This window comes from Heliangelus exortis, chromosome 1, assembly GCF_036169615.1.
Source record: "Heliangelus exortis chromosome 1, bHelExo1.hap1, whole genome shotgun sequence".
NCBI lineage: Eukaryota > Metazoa > Chordata > Aves > Apodiformes > Trochilidae > Heliangelus > Heliangelus exortis.
The window spans coordinates 97,585,995-97,602,120 of NC_092422.1; the positions used below are offsets into that span (position 1 = coordinate 97,585,995).

The 16,126-nt window shown below is 38.8% G+C and overlaps 1 protein-coding gene across 3 annotated transcripts in view; it reads right to left on the reverse strand.

Moving 5' to 3' along the window:
- Positions 1-215: 215 nt before the first annotated feature.
- LOC139801345 (uncharacterized) overlaps positions 216-16,126 on the reverse strand; it is a 250,803-nt gene continuing 234,892 nt past the window's right edge. For all 3 annotated transcript variants that reach the window (XM_071755443.1, XM_071755423.1, XM_071755406.1), the window contains one exon: positions 216-1,747. The gene's annotated coding sequence lies outside the window, so the exon portion shown is untranslated. The remainder of the gene's footprint in view (positions 1,748-16,126) is intronic.

Below are 16,126 nucleotides of genomic sequence, written 5' to 3' on the forward strand. Positions count from 1 at the left end.
ACTGGCAATGTTTGCTTGATTTCTCTAATGGTTCCAATTAAAACAGTGTTTCATTTGGCTTTAAACTGTGATCACAGATGAAATATTTCGGGACTATACCAGGATATGAGGGCCAGACACTGAAACCAACTCCAAACAAAAACTGAAACTATGAAACTATTTAGTCTGTTTATTAGCTATAAAATAAGGGGAAAAAAAAAAAAAAAAAAAAAAAAAAGGAAAATAAAACTAAAAAAAAATCACAAAAATTCCTTACAGATAGAAATAAATTTTGAATTATTATATTTATAATAGAAAATGATCCCTCACAATGGCTTGGTGATAAGTTTGCTTTTCTTTTTCAAAACTATCACATCACTAATATTTTGTAAAATGCTGCTGAGGTAGTATCAACCTGCTTACCAGTTCAGAGCTGCAGGGTCCCAGCCGTGGCAGTGTTCATTAACACCCAGCAGTTGGATAATGTATCAGCCAAACAGAGCATCTCTCTGCTGTAATTCAAGGGGGACCTTACCCTCTGGCCCACTCCCACTCTGAATTTAACCCTTCAGCAAAACTTTTACACTATCATTTCAAGGATGTCTAACCCACATATGGGGTATGATATGTTAATCATAAAATATCCTGAGGACCTTTTTTTATCATTTCAGTTATACATATATGCTAAATTTGCAGCTTTCGGCATTATCTTGGGTGGAAAGTCACTGTCTGTGGTCTATGAAATGTTATTTGCTTTGTTCTGTATAACAGGCAGGTTTTAAACATACTGTTTTTTATCAACAAACACAGGCAGGGAGATTAGCTCAGAAGGACACGTTCCATAGAGGCAAGACAGATGACCCATCTGAACACTTTGACTTTCCAATCAAGAGACATCACCACAAATAATTTGGTGGAGAGGGGGAAGGGAAACTGAGGAAAAGTGTCCACCCGGATGGCATCTGCACATCTGTAGCATGCACAGAGAATATCCTGAATGAGAGAGCCCTGTGGTGGATAATGGTGGAAATCCATAAAATTTTTCAGCTAGCCTCTTTTTAATTTTTATTTTATTTTATTCTTTTTTTTTAAAGTTTTGTTTTATTCTGATATTCCCTAAAAAGAAGAGCATCAATAGGAAACACAGATGGGGCAAGCCCTGGTCTCATTGTGGTGTGGGTTGCCAGATAGTCAGAGAAAAGCTGTAGCCCCAGAGAAACAGATACATGAATCCTACACCGATGGTCTTGTGCTTCTCTGGAAAACCCTCTGTTGTCAGCTGGCTTTGGTGGAAGAGAAATATCTCTTGCACTATTCAGGGTAGGAAAAACCTGTCTCACCCCATAGACCAAGTAAGGAATTATCTGCTGGTGAAATCTTTTGGAATTCCACTTGGATTGATACATTTTTCTACAGGTTTTCCCCGAGACAGAAGAGGTGTTTATGCCCTTGCTTGGAATGGCTAAAACTGTAAGATCATGTTATATCGCGTATGAACACTGGAAAAGAGGAGATTTGAGAACTGTGTGAAAGAAAATGGCGGATCCTCCTTCTTCTGAGGCCTTATTTGAGGGTTTGTTCTGCTGCCTGCACCCACCCCAGGGCCTGTGTGCTGTGGGCTGATGGGCTCCTGTGGCAGGTGGAACCTGGCTGGAACCCCGCTTCTCCCAAAGGAGAAAAGGAAAATCCAGGAGTTTCGAGTGGAAACGACACTGCAGCTCCTCGCAGCTTCACTCCCTCTCTGCAGGTACCAGGCGAAGGTGGGGTCCTGTGCATTAAAACAGACATCTTGTAAATATTTCATATTCCTTTGTCAAGCAAAAAATGTCTGCCACCGCCCGCTGCGTTTCTATTATTTAAAGGGTCACTAACCAAGCAGTGAACTTACCTTTCCGACAAATCTACATAGCAGACAATCAATATTCATCTGGTTCTAGAGATAGATTTTCCCCTGCCAGCCCAGCGTGTCAGTGCAAGCTGGGCTATCTCCTTCCTCGCTGGGGATTAGCACAGCCTGGGCAACCAGCCCCGGGGACTCACCAGGCTGTGCCGTGGCCAACACTCCCAGGAAAGTGTTGGCAATCGCTGCCAAGCATGGCAGTGGGTACAGTAGTGGTGAGGGACTGGGAAGGGTTAAAGTTTTGTCTGTGACACTGAAATTGAGGCCAGCTGTAGGTCATATTCACGTCCCAGTCACAGGAAAATGAACCTGTGAGACAGAACCTAATTATCTGCTAAACCAAAAGCCAGTCTCAGTTCAATAACTTACGACAGAGCTGGCAGCCAGATATAGCGTTGCCATGGTAACGCTGAAAAAAAAAAATCCACTGCAGTAGAGAACAAGAAGGAAAAGAAGGAGACTGTAACCCTAAATATGCTGTAGCCATTTGATCTTGGACAAGTGGGTATGTCTAAAGAGCCAGATTGCTACAACTGTCTATCCACTTTAATATCCTCTATAATTACTGAAATGAAAAATGCAATTACAGTGTGCTCTAAGCTAAAAACCAGGAGTAACTGGCTAACTGGGAATTAATTTTAGAGGGAACAATATCGGCTTCTTTTGCCTCTCAACAGACACGGACTGAGAAGTATGCGGGGGCTGGAGAGCAGAGGCGCCTGCTTCCTGCTAGTCCAAAATCACTGCCTGCCAAGGACACCCTTGGTTTTCCCTCTCACCTTCCCCTCCTCCCTCTTCTGCCACCCACAAGTCATTACACACAAGGGAAAGGTTTAGCAGAAGGAAGCACTAAAGATCTCACTTTGGATTCCTTAATGTCTAAACTATGTGAAGTTATGGGTGACATGAGTTTAAAGCTCTCAGACAAATGTCCTGAGCTTGGACATGCAACAGCCCAGAGGGGACCACAATGGACCCATGGAGTCATGGGATGAGGTACCCCTGTCCTCATAGCACGGTCCAATTGGGTGCCTAGCACAGTGCTCTCAAGTACTGCCAGAGTTGGATCTGGGGACTTTTCCCAGCTGAACACCGCAGCAGCAAAACCAAGGACTCTATCCCTGGATGGTTTGGTGATCTGGCCAGGCACAGATGCACACACTGGCAGCTTGGCTGTGTCACCTTCCTGCTCTGCCAGGCTTCTTGGTGCCTCCATGACAAAGTTCACAGAAAATTAGACACAAGCACATACAAAACACAAATTAAAATGCATGTTTGGAAATACAAATTCAAAAAGTTGTAGTACATATATATGTATGTGCACTCATTGCTTACTGTTGTGAGGACCACAAAGCCAATGTCTGATTGTTTTGGTCAGAGATGTAGACTTGATGTCAAAAAGATCAGCAGTGATTTCATTAAAGTCCATTTATCTGTTTATGTGTTGGCATGTTAAAGACAGAGATTTAAAATGGAACAGCATGATTAGAAAATACAATCAAACCAAATAAACCACTTATTTTGTTTGGCACTGCTGTATAGGTGTCTCCAGCTTGCTGCCATGCTATCCAGAGCAGCTTGCTTAACAGCAAGACTTCACCCCCAGATGCTAGAAACTGCATGGTTTCAGACTCTCACATAGGTGTGCTATTCAGACACAAAATGTTCTTGCTAATACTGATTTTTTGAGAGACTTAAAAAACAAACAAACAAAAAAACCCCCACCAAATAGTATTCCAGGGGGCTAGGATAGCAAAATCATTTCCAACCTGAGAGTGTGATTAGGAAGTATTATCATTCTCATATTTTTACCCTGCACAGGTTTTTCTTCCTCTGACTGGGTAAGTGAATTTCAGATTTGGCAGTTCTTTTTCAGAAAATCTCTCATTCTAGTAATAACACTGTCTGAATAACAAATACTCATTTAGGTATGGTGTCTTCTGAAGTGGGTTATGTATCAGTCACTAGTGAACAATGCTGTATAAGTAATGAAAAAATGGAAAATTCATTCAGTTGTATGTTATTGGTATTCTAGCTGAAAAGAGAAGAGAGAAGAGAAGAGAAGAGAAGAGAAGAGAAGCAGAAAAGAAAAGAAAAGAAAAGAAAAGAAAAGAAAAGAAAAGAAAAGAAAAGAAAAGAAAAGAAAAGAAAAGAAAAGAAAAGAAAAGAAAAGAAAAGAAAAGAAAAGAAAGGAAAAGAAAAGAAGAAAAGAAAAAAGAAAAGAAAAAAAGAAAAGAAAAGAAAAGAAAAGAAGAGAAAAGAAAAGAAAAGAAAAGAAAAGAAAAGAAAAGAAAAGAAAAGAAAAGAAAAGAAAAGAAAAGAAAAGAAAAGAAAAGAAAAGAAAAGAAAGAAAAGAAAAGAAAAGAAAAGAAAAAAAGAAAAGAAAAGAAAAGAAAAGAAAAGAAAAGAAAAGAAAAGAAAAGAAAAGAAAAGAAAAGAAAAGAAAAGAAAAGAAAAGAAAAGAAAAGAAAAGAAAAGAAAAAAAAGAAAAGAAAAGAAAAGAAAAGAAAAGAAAAGAAAAGAAAAGAAAAGAAAAGAAAAGAAAAGAAAAGAAAAGAAAAGAAAAGAAAAGAAAAGAAAAGAAAAGAAAAGAAAAGAAAAGAAAAGAAAAGAAAAGAAAAGAAAAGAAAAGAAAAGAAAAGAAAAGAAAAGAAAAGAAAAGAAAAGAAAAGAAAAGAAAAGAAAAGAAAAGAAAAGAAAGAAGTAAAAAAACCACCAAACCAATAAAACAATTGAAAATCCAGAGACCTCCACAGGAAACATACTTAGTAGATCTCCACATCTTCAAATTGTTTGAGATTACCATCCTGGTGCTATAAATACTTACCACTAGTACCCACTCCACTGAGTAGGTCAGCTGAGGTGGTAAGAGGTGTCTGGAATCTATAGAGAATTTGAACATGACCTTTCTATATATGCATAGGTTCTGTTTCTGGTAACACAGATCAAAGGGGGACTGCAGTATTATTTTCAATGAGCCAGCCTGACGCTTGGCATAAGCGACGTCTGCGAAAGTCAATGGGCCTGAACCTGATTATACTGGTCATGAATTTAGCCTTATTTTCATCACGAAAAATAGAAATGACCTTATGCTTTTATTTCATTGAGCTCCGTATTTCTGAAATGTTAGCAAGTAACTTGGTTTTCAATCAGAGAATGTGCTGAGTCTCCTCAAACCGTGTAACGGATTTTTAGGAAAATGTCTTCTGTAACTGCTGGAAATTGTCTTTAATGCACTAGTTTTCAGCTTTCAAGGATCCAACTCAGCAAAGTAACAACTCATTTTTGAAAGAAATTTTCTAACAATGCCTCTGAATCTTTACTATAAATAATGTTCTCCAAGCAGATTCAGAGGCACAAGGAAAAGAAATTCTGCTTCCGTTTAAAAAAGCAAACCAAAAAATGTCTTTAAACATGGGATGAGGAACAAGATCTTGACTTTGGTACTCAAATGTGTATGTGTCCCATCTGAGCCTGCACACACAGAAGTCCCCCAAATAGTGGACTACACCTTTCCCTCTCAATCACATGGGGCTGTTGGGGACAGAGAGGCTCATACAGGGGCTGAAGCCAAGGAGACTCCCAGTGTGGGTCTGGAGTACTGCAAAAAGAGCTGCCTCTGCTCGCTGTGCTTCTGGCAGGGCCACCATAAGGACTGGAGATTTTTCAGGAAAGGAGCAACCATCCTCACCTGTGCTGTTAGAGGTACATTTATCACTAGCAAATCCTTAGACTGTGCATTTTAAAGTGCTTGTTGCAGCTAGGAAAAGGGCAAACTAGAATACTGACAAAGTACGTGTTTACACAGCTGACATCCAAATGTGCCTCAGTTGATCTGACGTTTGTAGGAAACAATAGGAAAAGAAAAATTAGTGAAAAATGAGAGCACCATTTCACTGTTGCAGAAACAAAGGTAGATATTGATGAAAGAGTCTATCTTTTAACATTGACATTAAGAAAATAAATAAGAAAGCAAAAATAAGAAATCTGACTATTACAGCAGTAGCAGTGGTCAAAAATGGTCAGACACTAGCTTGAGTCTGTACTTTGTCCTAGTCACACTGGGTGAATTTATGTAGATTTTTTTACTTATTTTCTTACATAGATTCGTCACTGTGCTGAACAACTAACACAAAATTCAAAGGTTCTTACTACGCAGTCAGGTCTGAAATAAATACCAAGTAACAGTATGAATCCAGTTTGATTGGCCTCATCAACTATGTTGTAGTATGTCCTAATAAATTGTCATTATACAACAGAATACCTTTACTTGATCTAATTCTCCTACAATCAGAACTTTTTAATAGATGTTATATTTTGGTTATGAAATAAGAACCTAAAAATAGGGACTGTGACTTAGTTCAGATAGAATCTTTAGTAAAATCAAACTAAAAGTTGTTATGCTCACATAGACCCCATATGATTCATCCAAGAAAGCTGCTACATTAAAAGCTAAAATCTCTGTTTAAACTAAACAGTTAATATTTAAACTCATGTTCCATTAAAAATATGTCAGGAAAGTTTTGCATCATGTTAAGCAATACACAATGAGGCCACTTGATGTGTTTCTATTTTTGTTGAGGATTCTAGATCCTGAGCAAACCAGCTAAATATTATATTTCTTTGCTTAAATCTAAACAGAACCTTTCAGTCTGTTAATATAGACGATTTAAAAACCTTTCTTGGACTTGGTATTCTACTTTGATTCAGTCTTGAATGTAAACTTTTCATCTTGCTCTCGAAACCCATGACTTGGTACGTTATATTGCATTGCACTGTTACTCATGTGTGACTTGGGGTTATGTTAAGAATGAAATGATCAAGATCATAGTATGGAGCTTTTGGCGAGTAGAAATATTTTAGATGTTTTCTAAGGATGGTGCCCACTCTTCAAACACTTAAGTTTGAGTATGACACCTTAGGAGATGAAGCCAATGACAAAAGCGCCCATTGAATTTAACAAGGCCAAAGGATTTCTTTATGGAAACTACAAGGGTGCAGGAGGCCTCATGCAGAGCATGATTTGCACTGATAATTACAGTCATGAGAACATGACAGTACCAAATAGCACAGTTCTGATCTAATCTACCTTAAAATCTCTTTATTGTACAGAACAGTATGTGGATGGAAAAGCTTGCCAATAAGCTACAGGTATCAGCAAAAAAAAAAAAAAAAAAAAAAATTAGGGCCCAGGTAAAATCTGTCTGCCTGTCAAGAAAATAATTTGAGCAAAAAAATTCAATGAGAATAACGATGCAGGTTAAATAGAGGTGTTGTGCCTTGGAAGTCAATGAAAACAACTTACAGAAGAAATGTTTCTCAGTTATCCTCAGTTATAAGTGAATCTACAGAACATGGAGATATTTGTAATCTAGAAAAGATGACTTTGTTATGATACCAAAAGGCATCATACAATTAAAGCAGAAATAATTAAACAAATGCACAGAAGAAAGGAAAGAGATCATACCAAGGGTGCTTAAACAGGTTGGCACCATTTATAAGTCACTGTGTTACAGCCTGTGGGAGATAGGAAAACACAACAGAGAGGTATCGCTGTACTTGTCCTGATCTTATCCTGTTCCCTAGCTAGTGTCTATTGTCAGAGAGAAAAGATGCTGGGCTAGATGCAAGCAATTTGCTAGATTGTTAGCACTTTTTTTCCCCATGCACACCAGCACCCTGTCTTTCCCTGCTTCTTAAGGTGAGCTGTGATAAAGCCAATTGACAGTGTCTAGACAGTGTGTAGCTGTGGCCTTTGAAAGTCATTTGATGCACTAGGGCTGTGTTATACATGCATGGTTTTAATGAGGTTCTTACAGGTTTTTCAGAAGTATTGTGCAGCAGGCTAGAGAGACAGAAAGAGAGAAAAATCCTTACCTTTGATTTCACACCTGTTGCTATAGACACCACAATGTGTTTCACACTTAAGGAGCTTAAACATGAAATGACCATCAGACATTTTTAATCCTCTGTGCACTAAGGCCATTTTTTCATTTTTAGCTTAACACAGGAATGTATCTGTTGGTAAATTTAGGCACAGCTTACTCATTTGGCTTAGGTTCTCATGCATTGGTGCATGCAGTGCACCACGTGATGTGTCTGACCCCCCGGCCCTGGTGCCCTCTTCCCTTTTTTAACCAAGGTGTCCTCCAGATTGTTTTGTTTCACCAAGTAAGAAAACTTTAATTGTGCATAGTGTGGTAGCTCATGATACAAAAACTACAAAGAATATATCTGGGTCTGCTTGGGACCTTCACTCACTTGAAGGTCTGACTCCACCTCAAAGCCCACAGCTGGGACAATGGCTATGTGCACAACCTCTTGTGTGACACAAAGGAGCTGATCCCACAGTCTGCCTTCCTCCAAAAGGAGGAAAGCATCAGACAGTTGGAGCAAAACAAGCTTTAGATTTTATTTACTTACACTTGTAACAGTGTCGTGAGCGCTACAATCACTAAACACATTCCCCTCCCTCCTTGACTGGGGAATATCTTGTCTTTACGGTGTGTTCTTACAAATCAGAAAAAAGAAAAACAAACAGAGAAAGAAGCTCACATTTGAAGAAAAACCCAAACAACTTTCACTTCCTTCACATAGGGTTTCTATATCTGTATTAAATTATAAAAAATAAAGAGTAGATTTTTAGAAATTCTGGAGCATTTTGGGTGGAGAGAGACAGTTACAAGCACAAAAATTTATCGCACAATTGGAAGTCCTGGTCTACCAGCACTTAGCATCCCTTTGGAGGACCCCAAAGGCATTACTGTCCCGGGGAGCAGGGATGTGAGATCACATGCTCTGAGCTGTGCTTTTCCTTCCTTCCACTGCATACTAGCTACTGCCTGTGGATGTGGTGAAAAAGTTAAATTTGCACCATTGGCCAAAGGAGCTGTGCCCATCATCTTCAATGGGCTGTCAGAAAAGGGAGTTTCTTTCCTATGTCTACAAGGATCCATATCCCATGATGCTTTTGCTGTAATTTTAAAGTTTGGGTAGAAAATAAAAGTAATTGTATAACACAATAAATCTTTTGACAAGATCAGCAAAAATCTGCATAAGGCACAAAAAAGAACAAGACCAGGTTGGGAGCAGTATCCCAAGATTTGTGAAATGAAATTGATTTCCATTCAAATCAGGTCTTTTACTCTTCTTGAAAATGTCAAGGTGTCAGCATTGGCCATTACCAGACAGTGAATTATAGTTGAGACAAAGTGATAATACTCAGGTGACTGTCTGGAACTGTACTGCTGTGTCTGGAAATGCTACAAGATGCCAGCCATCTCCTTTCTCAAACCACTTGCATTGCTTATCTAAGATCAGTCTTCCCACACCCCTCCTCCCCAAACCCTTGATAGAAAAATGATGAAACATATAGGCTGGAAGATTTACTGAGATCAGACAAATAACTCTTGTGAACGGAGTAGGTTACACTACTGTGGGGAAAAACATTAAAAATAATCCTTTAGCTAGCTATATCCTAGCTGCTTGGATGAATACCTGTAAAATGTGAGACTGATTTTCTGGTTTCAACACATAGGTATGCTTTAATCCATCTGTAGGATCTATTTCTGAAACTCGAGTATACTAGAAGCACAGAAAATGATGAAGTAAATTTTCAAATAATAAGAATAACACAGATGCTGACATTTCTTTCTGAAATTGAAAAGAATTTATTCAATACATAGATAAATGTATGTTAAAAATTACCAAGCTAATATTTAACCAAACACTGACAGTTAATTCTGTTATTTCTCCCATTGATATAAAGTTGTGCTTGAATAAAGGCAACAGAAGTACTTAGCAGTTTGAGTGCTAAGGTCCTGATAATTTTAGCTGAAATTAGGCACCTTTAACTAATTCAGACAAGACTTTTTTCAAATCTATTTCTCTCCTTCTTCCTTCAGCTGTATTTGTGGTCTCCATATAGTGGACTGAAGAAGAGAATAAACGAGATGTATAAGTCAAACAAAAAGAAATAGGAATTATTAGCAGAACTAATAATATAACTTCTGAAATCAGATTACTTGTTCTGTTATTGATATTTTTAGAGGATACTGAAAATGAGTTCAAATGTGAGCTAGCAACATGATCTGATCTTCCCAAAAACCTAACTTACAGTGAGACAGTGAAGTTTTTCAACAAAAATGGTAAGAAAGGAAAGCAAGTTACCATTTAAATTGCCAGGGAAAGTTTCAGCATTTGGAAGCTGATGCTAAACAAATTTCAATTAGAAACAGAGCCTATTTTTTTTAATAGTGATGTAATAGACTACTGGGACACTGTTCCTGAGGTTACTATGAATTCCCTGCCATCCCAAGCCCTAAATACACACATTAACCAAACAGAAATTGTTAGTGTTGATGTGGGAGTTGCTTGGTGAATGCTTTGGCATGTTTTATGGCGGAAGTCAGATTAGATGATCAAGTTTGCCTTGGCAGCAGACGTGACATTTCTGCTATGTATGGGAGGAGGGCAAAGGAGGAGGCAAGGGGGAGGAAAACAGAGAAGAAAAGCAGGAGGAAATATCTGGCTACCTTCCTTGCCTGGTACACATGAGGTGCAAGCCCTATGTGGTACTGTATTTCTTGTTTGAGTGAACTGCATGAGGTACCTAGAAGCAGAGAGGGGATAGGATGGCATTCAACCACAGGTTTTACCACAGGGCAGGAAAGTCTCCAAGTCACCTGAGAAGATTACGACAGATGCTATGGTCTGCTGTCACTTCATTATCTGCTGGGTGCCTGCTGAAGGACCTTTGACCATAGTAAAATCATACAGAAGTGAGACACACGTAAGATTGTTTTATAGAATAATGCTAAGCCCTGTGATTTTCTTGAGAGATACTCCTTAACATGTTTTTTCTTACAAGCTATTCCAGAAGGTCATTAGGCCCATTCAAAAAGTAAATGTGGATGCCAAAACGAAGTTGAAGAGTCTGAATGGTAACTAGATGAATATTGGGATGTCACCGCACGCTACCACAGTAAAGCATGACCTCCTACTTGCCACTGAATGCTTTGCTAATATTTGCATTACACTGTGGTCTCAGAGCTCTAAGTGAAGTCCAAGTCCCACAGCGCAGGTCACCAGGGTCCCAGTTAGGGAGTGGTGGTCCTCAATGCATTAGAGCCCATGGTCTGCCTAGACAACACAGGGCAAGTGTCAGGGAAGGAAAATAATGTTTCTCACTGAAAAATAGCTCAAGGGAATTGTTTGCAATCATGACCTTAAATCTTTAGCCATCGATGTAGGACAGAAGAGCACATAAGTGGCAGTTTGGAAATATTGGAAAGGTTTTTAAAAGTGTTATTTTTTTGTGTGTAGTAATTTTGATTTCCCACTAACATTTAGGGAGTGATTACCAAATTTCAGAAAGCCAAACTGTGGTCTGAAATATAACTCATAAAGGCCTACCAAAGCTCAATACTCAGATACTGACAACACTCTCAAGAAATCCAACCCTCTGAGTCAGCCTGGAGAGGTTTCCAACATTGCATTGGTAACCTGGTTCACTTTTAAACATGCAGTCACTGTTTTAGAACTGTGCACCCCAATGACTCTTACAACATCAATATTTTGATCATACAGATCTATTTCAGAAAAGGGCAGAAGTTTGAGGATTAGTATCCAAAATAATATGCTGATACAGTAAACATCAGAAAAGCACGGTCTCCTAAGTTTATTTAAAAATCTCACAGTAAATCTAGCTCCCTGAGTATTTCAGAGTGTGTATATAAACACATGAGCAGCAGCTATAAGCACTATATATCCTCAGACTTGTGAGAAATCTTCCCAACAGAGAGCTGAACTCTCTCCACTTGCAGCAAAAAGCTGAATATGCCACCACAAAATGGCAGCACCGGCCATTTCACACACCAGGCAGGCTCAAAGCTGATGCCTGCACCCCTGGGGCCCTGCACAGATACAGAGGGCAAGGTGCTGTGTACAGCCAATGCTGTGTCTGGATTAGGTTTATGCCAGCTGCCTGCAGGACTGAAGGCACCATAAGCCTGTGGTGAGGGTCCACGGAGCAGTGCTGCCTGCCTGCCTGCCCCCTCCTTCTTGAGGAGAAGTAGGCTCCTCAAAGATAAGGAGTGGTTCAAACTTCTGGAACTGTGAATCCAACTAAATGCCAGTAGCAAATACTTCTTGCACATCACTGGCAGAAGCTGCCTTTGCTGAAGAGAGCAGCAGAAAGTTATTCTGTCCCTCACTCTCCCCAAATCACAGTTATTACATCTGATGTTTCACAAATGATCCTGTGTTCCACCTGTGCGGTCATCAGGACTATCATGCCAAGAAAATGAACAAGAGGAGTTTCATCTGTAAAACTCCAGCTAGCACCCTAATATATAACCTCTGACAACTAGTGGTCTCTTAATGGGCCCTAGGGAGGGGATGCAGATTCTGCAAAAAGTTGCAGGTAGGGCAAATTTATATGTATTTCATGTTCTGGATGAAGAACCACCACAGAGACATGGAAAAAGTGGGAGCAAGGCTAGCTCAGACTCTTAAGAGAACAAAACTGGCATCTTGAATGGTCTTAACACAGGGCTGAGGAAGGGGCTGAAACAAAGAAATTATTACTGTGGTGGAAGAGAAGGTGAGAGATGACAGCTACTCACTAGTAATACTGTGATACTATTTCACAGAGTAATGTTTAGCAAAGAAAACTAACTTGACAATTTCTCTGGTGTACCTATACCAACACATACACATAAGCTTGAGAAGGAGACAACTAGAAATCATGGGAGTATCTCACAATCAAACTTATTTCTAGACACAAAGGTATTCCACATCAAAGGAAGTTTGCAGAGGCAAGAGAGTGCAGAGGAACAGTGAACCATGAAGACTTTTTCACTCCTAACTGTCTCGCTTGTATGAAAATCAGTGCATCTATCGTAGAAACAGAATTAACTTTATGCATTGAGGGTACTCTCTTCATCTGCTTTACCTTCATCTGATGGAGATGCTTTGAGCAAAGGGAAGAAATGAAGAAATGCATTCTGCTAGGAAAGACTTGAGTTTGAAATTAAATCCTGTGCTAAACTTTTCAAGAAGTATCTACCTTCACAGAAGTCTTTTCATGCTCCTGCTTATCTCTACTTTAAACTTCTCACTTATTGTACTTTAAGCTCCATCAGTGAATGTAAATGGGGTTTCACTATACGTTTAGTGCATTCAAGCATTCTTTGTTACAGTTCCCACCCTGCTGCATTATGTGAGCCCTGCCACGGAAGTCCAGCAGTCGGTTTGTTTTCTCCTATTAATAAAAGAACCTACTTTTTCCCACTTCTTTGAAGAAGTTGAAAGGGCTACATGTTAGAGGGGGAGGTAGTGGGGAACAGACTGTGGTGTAATCCCCAAACGTAAATGCTGTCCAGATTAGAAACCTCCCTGAAGAAAATTTACAAATGCTAAGACTGTGCTTTTTGTGTGATGAACACTAGAGCAATAACTTAGCCACATACTGGGTTCTGCCTAATGCTTAAGGAGCCTACTAGGTGAAAGGAATTAAATGAAAAAAAAAAAAAAATCTCCCAGTTGGCTCTGTGCCAATGCCATCCAACCCTTTCAGTATCCAGTGACTTAGTAGTGCAACTATTTCCATACTTATTTAATCACCGAGGTATCTTAATATAATACTTGGGAATCTTTTAAAATAAATAATATAAAAAAACACCCACAAATGGGAATTACACATTACCAGTGTTTTCACATAGTCCAGGAAAAGCTTAATTAAAGGGGTGGGACGTGTCTCTGCTGAATAGCTGTTTTTCCTTCATACCTTCCCATGCATGACACGCACAGACCTAAGAAAAGAAGTTGGGGGGGTGGTGGTGGAAGAAAACGACCCAAAGCCAAAACCAAAATTACCATCCCTAAACTACTCAGCGCAACCTTGTTGATTTGCTTGACCATTTAAATAAATGAATGTCCTCCTTGTATTGAATCACAGCCCTGCTGTAACAGCTAACAAGAAGAAAAAGCACAGAATATTATCTGCCTTTTCCCCTACAGGATACTCACATTGTCCAAACTATCTTTACTGTATCTAGTTTATTGTACAATTACAACTAATCCCGAACCCCTAAATAAGCAGGAACAGGAATAAAGATTGCAATCCTGAAAGCCTACCAGATAAACTTCAGTCTTTAATCGACTGGATGATTCCATGATTAATTTTAAATCCTACTTAATAGGTTAGAGACGTTTATAAAGATGAAATAATTTTATCAGTGTTCATCTTAATAATCTTACTTACACTTACTCTCTAAAGCTTCCATAGTCCATCCACATGCTGCTACTCAGGCACTTCAAGTAAAACATAGTTTTACATACAAATTAATATAGCTAGATTCTGGTCAGAATATAACTCCCCAGGTAAGAATAATTAACACTGCAAAAGAATGGAACGACACAGCATTCAACAAACCATGAAGATGCCTATCATAATCATCAAATCATGAAAAATTTTAACAAGGTGATGAATGCCTCAGGGATATTTTTGTACAAAATAAAACATACTTTAAATGAGCATAACCAAATAAATTTACTTTTAATTGAGGGATACAGCTTTAACTGGTATTTTTATAGGATCCCAGATTTATTTTCCTATTGCATGTATTTGTATGACTGCCCAGCTAGCTATAGACCCCAGCAGTTGGTCTGTGGTCTTTTTTTTTTTTTTTTTTTTTTTTTTTTTTTTTTTTTTTGTAGGCTATAGCCTTTTGTAGGATACATCCTAAGAGGAGATGACTGCTTTTGAGTGTGAAATTAGGAAGCCGGTCAGGAATTGAGCATAATCATCATACGGGCAAATCAAAATGATGGCTACATTTACTGCCTACAGAAATGTAGCTGCATTGCATATTAACACACTGAAAATGTTGTGTTAGCTAATCATGAATGTGCCGATTTTCATTACCCATGGAAATACATAACACCTTCTGTTAAAATTCATTGACATTTCTCATCAAATGAATAGAGCAATGCCCTGAAATGTGATAATTGTAGACTCTTGTTATACAACTTCGAGTAAAATATTCTTTCCTCTAATTCCAACAGTAATTAACTTGGATTGGAATTCCCCTGACTCATGTAACAGTCTACAGCACTGTATTAATGGATCCTAGTATGTATATGGTCTGAAAAGAAAGCCTGCCCCATCTATGTAACATTATATTAAGGTGCTAACGACTTTCAGGTTAATGAAAATAATTGATCAAATCACCCCAGACTGAGCTATAGGCATTAGTTTTTGTTGGCTCACGTTTAAAATTAAATGGCATCTTCTTGAAACTTAAAATGCTTCAAAAGCGAAGCTCTGGAAAATTGTTGCATCTCCCATGAAGACTAAAAATTAAAGTAGACAATTATCATAATAATAACCCAATTGTACATGACAGACAAAAGAGAAGCTAATACTTCCCTCTGATTTTTGACTGATGTTTTGTTGGGCTGTAGCTAAACAGCACTTTAAATTGACAGTAAATTAGCAAACAATATGAGGGAGGAAAAGAGAAAGAAAATCACGCAGGGGTTAAGATGTTTATGTAAAACAGTGATTTTCCTTTTTAAAATTAAAATGTACAAATAAGCTGGTGTCAGAGACTAGGTGATCCTTCATTTCCACCGCATTGAGCAGGCTCACATCAGCAGCAGACAGCCGCTAATGTATGCGTCTGGCTCAGTCTGGTCCACCAACTAGGAATTCATCGAATTGTTAATATCATTCCTTTTTTGTATGCACCACACATCATTTTCACTCTCTCTCTTCCTCCCCCTTTGCAAGAGCTTGTGTTTTGGTTTTTTGGTTTTTGTTGTAGCACAAGCTGATTACTCTGAAATCACATATGAAACAGCATTTAAAAGCATTTTGGACTGAAAGAGCATATAATCACACAGAAATGAGAATATATTGAAATTCTGTACATACATCTTTGCATGGGATATTGAAGATGATATTTCCTACTAATTTGCATTAATACAGACAGCTTTCATATACTGTCAATTTGTAAATAAGACTGCTTTCTGCGTGGTGTCTGTAGGCATTGTCACATAGTCCCAGGGCAGGGAAACATCTTGTTGATCTTGGTGGGAATCCTGCCCAAGTGCATACTGGGCTGCTCCCTCCCCTCCATCCGCCTCTGCCCCACCACAAAGAGCTCAATGTGTACCAGAGGTTGGGTTTGCTGAGTTGAAACTGGGGAAGAAGAGGGAGGAGGGAAAAAGGAAGGCGGTGTA